The 6000-nt window shown below is 36.0% G+C and overlaps 1 protein-coding gene across 1 annotated transcript in view; it reads left to right on the top strand.

Annotated features, from left to right (window-relative positions):
• aff2 (AF4/FMR2 family, member 2) overlaps nt 1–6000 on the top strand; it is a 229136-nt gene that overhangs the window by 37532 nt on the left and 185604 nt on the right. The window lies entirely within an intron of this gene.

Below are 6000 nucleotides of genomic sequence, written 5' to 3' on the forward strand. Positions count from 1 at the left end.
AGTTTATAAATGCCCAGTCCTAGATGTAGTCAATATCAAATTAATTTGACAGTAATATATCGGTAATAAGTCTTTTATTCCTGTTTTACCGGTTGGGATTTCCATGAGTCTAAGCCACTGCTATGGAATGACACCATTACAGCATTACACTGTAAATGAGAGGAAGGCGTGCTGAAACGCTTTTGACTGCTACTGTTTTTTTATGATCTCACTGATATCTGGATTGATTGATGAGATTGTGCCGGTATTTTCTTGTTTCTGTCTGTCAGATGAAGACGTTTTGTATAACTTTTGGAGTTGTGATGCCTGTAGTAACTGAACCATACTGTACACACTCTTCATTCGCTTTGTTTCTGTATTATTTATCTCATTCCTGTTGCCGTTTACTGATGCTAATTCCATATATACCTGTAAATCCTTATTTAGCATCATCTGATATTAGAGGGTTGAGTGTGGAGACAGGAATAAAACTTTCACACCCCAGAATTCACAGATTAGCCTGCAAACCCACAGGTGCCGCATTACCACGTCAACCGATCGAAAAGTGTTAGTAACTCAGAAGTGCATATAGAAAAAATATTTTTGTTATCACCCATACCGTATATAGTTAGAGGACGCAATTTGACAGGTCCTTTGCATGCAATCTGCAAGCAATCACATCATAACCACATGACACAAGCGGATTGGCTTCTGCTGATCCTGCAGCCAATGGGGTTGCTTGCTCAACATTTAAATAGTCTGGTTTAGTGATTGCTGTAAGCTAGTCTTGCAGTGTGCTATCAGAGTTCCCCTGAACCCCTCCACCTCCCCCAGCTCCACCTGCCTAGATCTGCTACAGTATTTATGTATGTCTATTTATGAAGCTGCATTATATATTACATGCTCACAGCAGCGTGTCTGAGTATCTATTAGCAATAGCAAGTCCATACTTGCTCAGCAGCAGCAGCAGTGCAGCAGATCTAGTCCGCCAATAACAAATACATTCAAATTGACATATTCAATAACATACTAAAAATATAGCTGCAAGCAGCAACACGGGGCCAAGCCCAGAAAGGGCTGTAGCGCAATGCAGAGCCAGAAGAGATAAAAGAGCAGAAATAGAATATACATGAAGAACAGATATCTTCAGAAGTACAGATAGGATGAAATGAAAAATGAACAGAAGTTCTGATGAGAACAAACACAGAATGAAGAGGAAAAAACACTTATTTCCAATCCAAGAGTAAGAAAGAAATGGGCTGCAGCGCAATGCAGAGCCAGAAGGGCAAAAAGAGCAGAAATAGAATGTACATGAAGAACAGATATCTTCAGAAGTACAGATAGGATGAAATCAAAATGAACAGACGTTCTGATGAGAACGAACACAGAATGAAGAAAAAAAACACTTATTTCCAATCCTACAAAAGATTAGTATTGCTCTTATCTGGATAATAAAGGAATTATTCATACACATTTTGAAAGTTGTCCCACACGGACTTGAACCCACTATCTATGGGTCAGGTGCCTGTCCCTCATCTTGTTGTGCTTCTTGGCAATCATGCATTTACACAGCTGGCAAAATTCAACAGTTCAAGTGAGTATCAACTAAAAATTAAGAATTTGTATAAAGATGTACTGCATGTTATATTGAAGTTGTCAGAAAGACACAATATCTTGAATAGAAGCAACTTTTGCACCACTTCTGGCCACAGTATCTCTTGCATGTGTCACACGGGATTCGAACCCACGACCAGAATGGTTCGGGATTCGAGACACGTGGTTTATCAAATTGCGCCACTCAGAGGACGTAACTTTCAAAGCTGCAGAGGATAGGCTTCAGTGTAAGAATAAGCACACAAAAAATCATGTTAACGAGATTAGCATGCTAAGCTAGCTTAATGCTAATGAAGCTAATGGTTATCCTGATAGCTGAAGAGCCACATTAGAAAGAATGGCATCTGGTTAGCATGCTAACCAATTATTATGCTAAGCTAACTAGCATAAGGCAACAAACACAGGCTAGGTCAACTTCGAAGATGAATATCTCGGGAACGGTAGCAAATATAAAAAATCTATTCAGTCATTTCTGTGCGTCTCAGTCCAAAGAACATCTGATCAAATTTTGGACAAAATTTAGCAAGATTTGAAGGAGAAGTAGTGAAAAAACTGTTTTTCATTTGTTCCAAAATGGCGGATAGTCACATTATTGGAAAATGACAAATGAGATATCGTCGGAATTGGCATAAGCCGAGGAACATAATGACATAAATCAATACAAATTTGAACAATGTTTTCAAAAGTTATAAGCGTTTTTGAAAAATACCTTATATCTCTGGAACACTAGGTGGCGCTGTGTTCATTGTTCTCATGTACCTTCAGGACATTGTGTCGATGATCCATACAAAATTTTGTGAAGATATGTCAAATAGTTTAAAAATGATTGCAAATTATGTCAAAATTCAAAATGGCGGACACGTGGTACCTCCCATCCTGACAAAATTGGCATCCTCGGATTCGGCATGACCCAAGGAATCCATAGATACCACATTCATGATTTTCTGACAAACTGTACAAAAGTTATTGGCCAAAATATAAATTTTTCATATCTCATGACCTGTAGGTGGCGCTGTTCTCGAATTTGGCATGGACCCTGAGATCATGGTTCCGATGAAGCGTACCAATTTTCCTTTCGATTGATCAAACTTTGGCCGAGATAGAGCTTCTGAACCAATATTGGGTCGAGTTTGTTAAGTTTGCAACAGCATAACTTTTGATCAAAGATGAATTAAAAAAATCTGTTCAGTCATTTCTGTGCGGTTCAGTCCAAATATCATGTGAGCCAATTTTCGTAAGAATTGAACAAAGTTTGAATGAGTAGTAGCAAAAAAAACTTAATACTGTACTTTTCAAAATGGCTACTACTGTAATGGGCGGAGTCTTAATGTACGATATTGATTGCAATCACCATAATGAGTGGATTCAGGTGTACTAAGATTAATTTTCCTAGATCAAAGGGTTCAAAAGTTATAACTATTTAAATGTTCAATTTTTGAACTGGTGGTGGCGCTATAGAGTTTGACTTAGAGTCTCAAAAATTGGTCCAATTACTATTCATGGTCATATCTATAACTGTGCCAAATTTCATCATTTTCCTATGTACGGTTCATAGGGCTGCCATAGACTTACAGAGGAGGAAGAATAATAATAAGAAAACTAACGGATACAATAGGTGCCTTGCCCTACGGGCTTGGCCCCTAACTATTCCGAGAGTTGCCTTTATTTAAGTGTAGTTTAATGCTATAGATAACTTTCTTTTAGGTTCCAAATTTGCACATAATATATTAAAAGAAAAAAAAAAAATGATCTAAATGATGCAATCGTATATGTTGGTTCATATTTCAAAACTTTAGTTAATTGATTAGGGTATTTTTTTTATTTAAATTCCATTTCAACTATGTCTGGCCCACATCAAATACTTCTTTTTTTTTGTAATTGAAATTATTATTTTACCATGTCTAGCCTACATCAAATAATTACATCAACAATGTGATGAAATGAAATTTGAGGCAATGTAATGATTCCTGCAACTGCAAGCAATCAGGGACATTCTTCACTCGTGTGAATTGCGAGGGTCCCAGAAGTTCATTATTTTTGAAGTTAATTTGAAATTTGTGCTTGCTTTATTTTTGCCCACGTAACAGAAATGGGGATGGAAGGGCCTGGGGTTTCATTTCCGTGCTCTGTGTGCTGGAATCAGAGATCAAAGACACTCGTCTTTCTTAACCTACGACTGTCCCTCTCTCTCCCTCACTCTCTCTCTCTCTCTCTCTCGCTCTCCTACTACCTCATTCTCTCCGTTTCTGTCTGCACATCCAGACTGAACTTTCCTTTTATTTGTGTCTTACATACAAATCCGACGACTTTGATTCTTTTTGTGGACTATACATTTGCAATTGTTAATCGTGTGTGTATATAGATATTACATTATTTTTCCACAAAATTATGCGATATGAAGGGTTTTGAGCGCTATCTCTCATCTCACTGAAATGTCATCAAAATGGGTGAAAAAGTTCCTGCTCTTTATATTTAGAACATAAGTCTATGATATGAGTTATCACACAGGAGAGAGTGATATTGTTCTGAACATTTGCATGACTTATAACTATATTCAGAGTTATAAGTACATATTCAGGATTTATTAATATATTCAGAGGTATAACTATATATTCTGATTTACATTTATATATTCAGATTTATAACTATGTATTCATGATTTACATTTATATAATTCAGAGTTATAACTATATATTCAGGATTTATATATATATATATATATATATATATATATATATATATATATATATATATATATATAACTATAGCATAACTATATATTTAGATTTACATTTATATATTCAGATTTGTAACTATATTTAGAGTTACATATATATATATATATATATATTTTTTTTTTTATGATTTTATATATATATATATTCAGAGTAATAACTATACATTCGGATTTATATTTATATATTCAGGCTTATAACTATATATTCAGATTTGTATCTATATTTGCAGATTTACATATAATTATTTCCTGTTTGCCCCTACACCCCCCCCCCCCCCCCTTATATATATATATATATATTAGTGATAGTGAGGCTGAATAAGTTACATTTTCTGATATTGACACTGTTACAGCCTTGTAGAATAAGCATTTTCGTTCCTTTCTTTTTTTTTTTTTTTTTATAATTACATTTTATTAGCCACAGTGTTAGATTTCCTATTGGCATCAGCTATTAAAAGGGCCAACCACTTATTACCATACATCAAATTTAGAGCTATAAATAATTGAAGACTTTTTTTATTTAAAAAAAAGAAATGCAATAAAAAATGTATGTGTTGTATCTTGCCCCTTGAATAAATGAGCATATCATACTTAATTTGATACAGTTTGTATTGATTGACAGTCAGTAAAGACTACATAAATATCATAAATACAAATAATTGCAGTAATGAACTGAGCCAGAAGTGTCTCTGCTGATTGTAGCTCTATTTTTTTTTACTTTAGCAGCAGTGAACAACACAAACAGAGGAAAAGTAGCTTTTGTATGACTCCTCTGCCGGAGCAACTCCAACTCGACTAGACACGTGTGGAAGAATATGGCTTATGAAGTCATTGCGGTTGTCTAGACGTGACTAAAACCACATTTGTTTTCAGCAGCTCTGACAGACGTGTTTATTTACATGTGGGGACGCCAACGTCCGTCTCAGCAAAACGGAGGTGAAAACCTCCACCCACCAGAGAGACAACATACATCTCATCTTGAGAATGCTGCCAGAAAAACATTTGAGCTGCGTTTTGTGCTTGTACGTGACATATGGGACACAGAAACCAGGACCTTAGCCAAGAGATGACATACAGTATAAGATCATATAAGTATTATTTTCTGAAAGGAGAGGTCTTGTGTGTGTGAGAGAGAGAGAGAGAGAGAGAGAGAGAGAGAGAGAGAGAGAGAGAGAGAGAGAGAGAGAGAGAGAGAGAGAGAGAGAGAGAGAGAACCGTATGGAACCATACACCAATTATCTGGCAAATGTGAAATGTATAAAAGCAGGGAGATGAAATGGTTAATTACCTAGGCTCAGTTCCTGTCACGTTTCATGTCCCGCCACGTCAGGGTAACGTGTAATTAGCCACGCCTCCAACAGGTGGACGTACCACCACAGATTGTGTATCTGCTCACAGCACAGCAACTCCGACTGAAGCAGTTCGCATCAAGCTTCACAATCATCCGTTTTAAACACTTCTACATGGGTGAATCTCAGGAAGTTTCCAGGTTATATTTCACTCCAAAAAAGCTAAATACTAAAATCGCATTATTTTATCATTATGTTTCACAATAAAATTGGGTTGAAACAACCCAGCATTGTTTAGAGTGTCTTCAGTGTCACATGATCCTTCAGAACCTAATGATGAAACTATAATCATAAAAATAAAAAGTCAATTGAACAGAGCAT

This window comes from Phoxinus phoxinus, assembly GCF_949152265.1.
Source record: "Phoxinus phoxinus genome assembly, chromosome: 12".
NCBI classification, from domain to species: domain Eukaryota; kingdom Metazoa; phylum Chordata; class Actinopteri; order Cypriniformes; family Leuciscidae; genus Phoxinus; species Phoxinus phoxinus.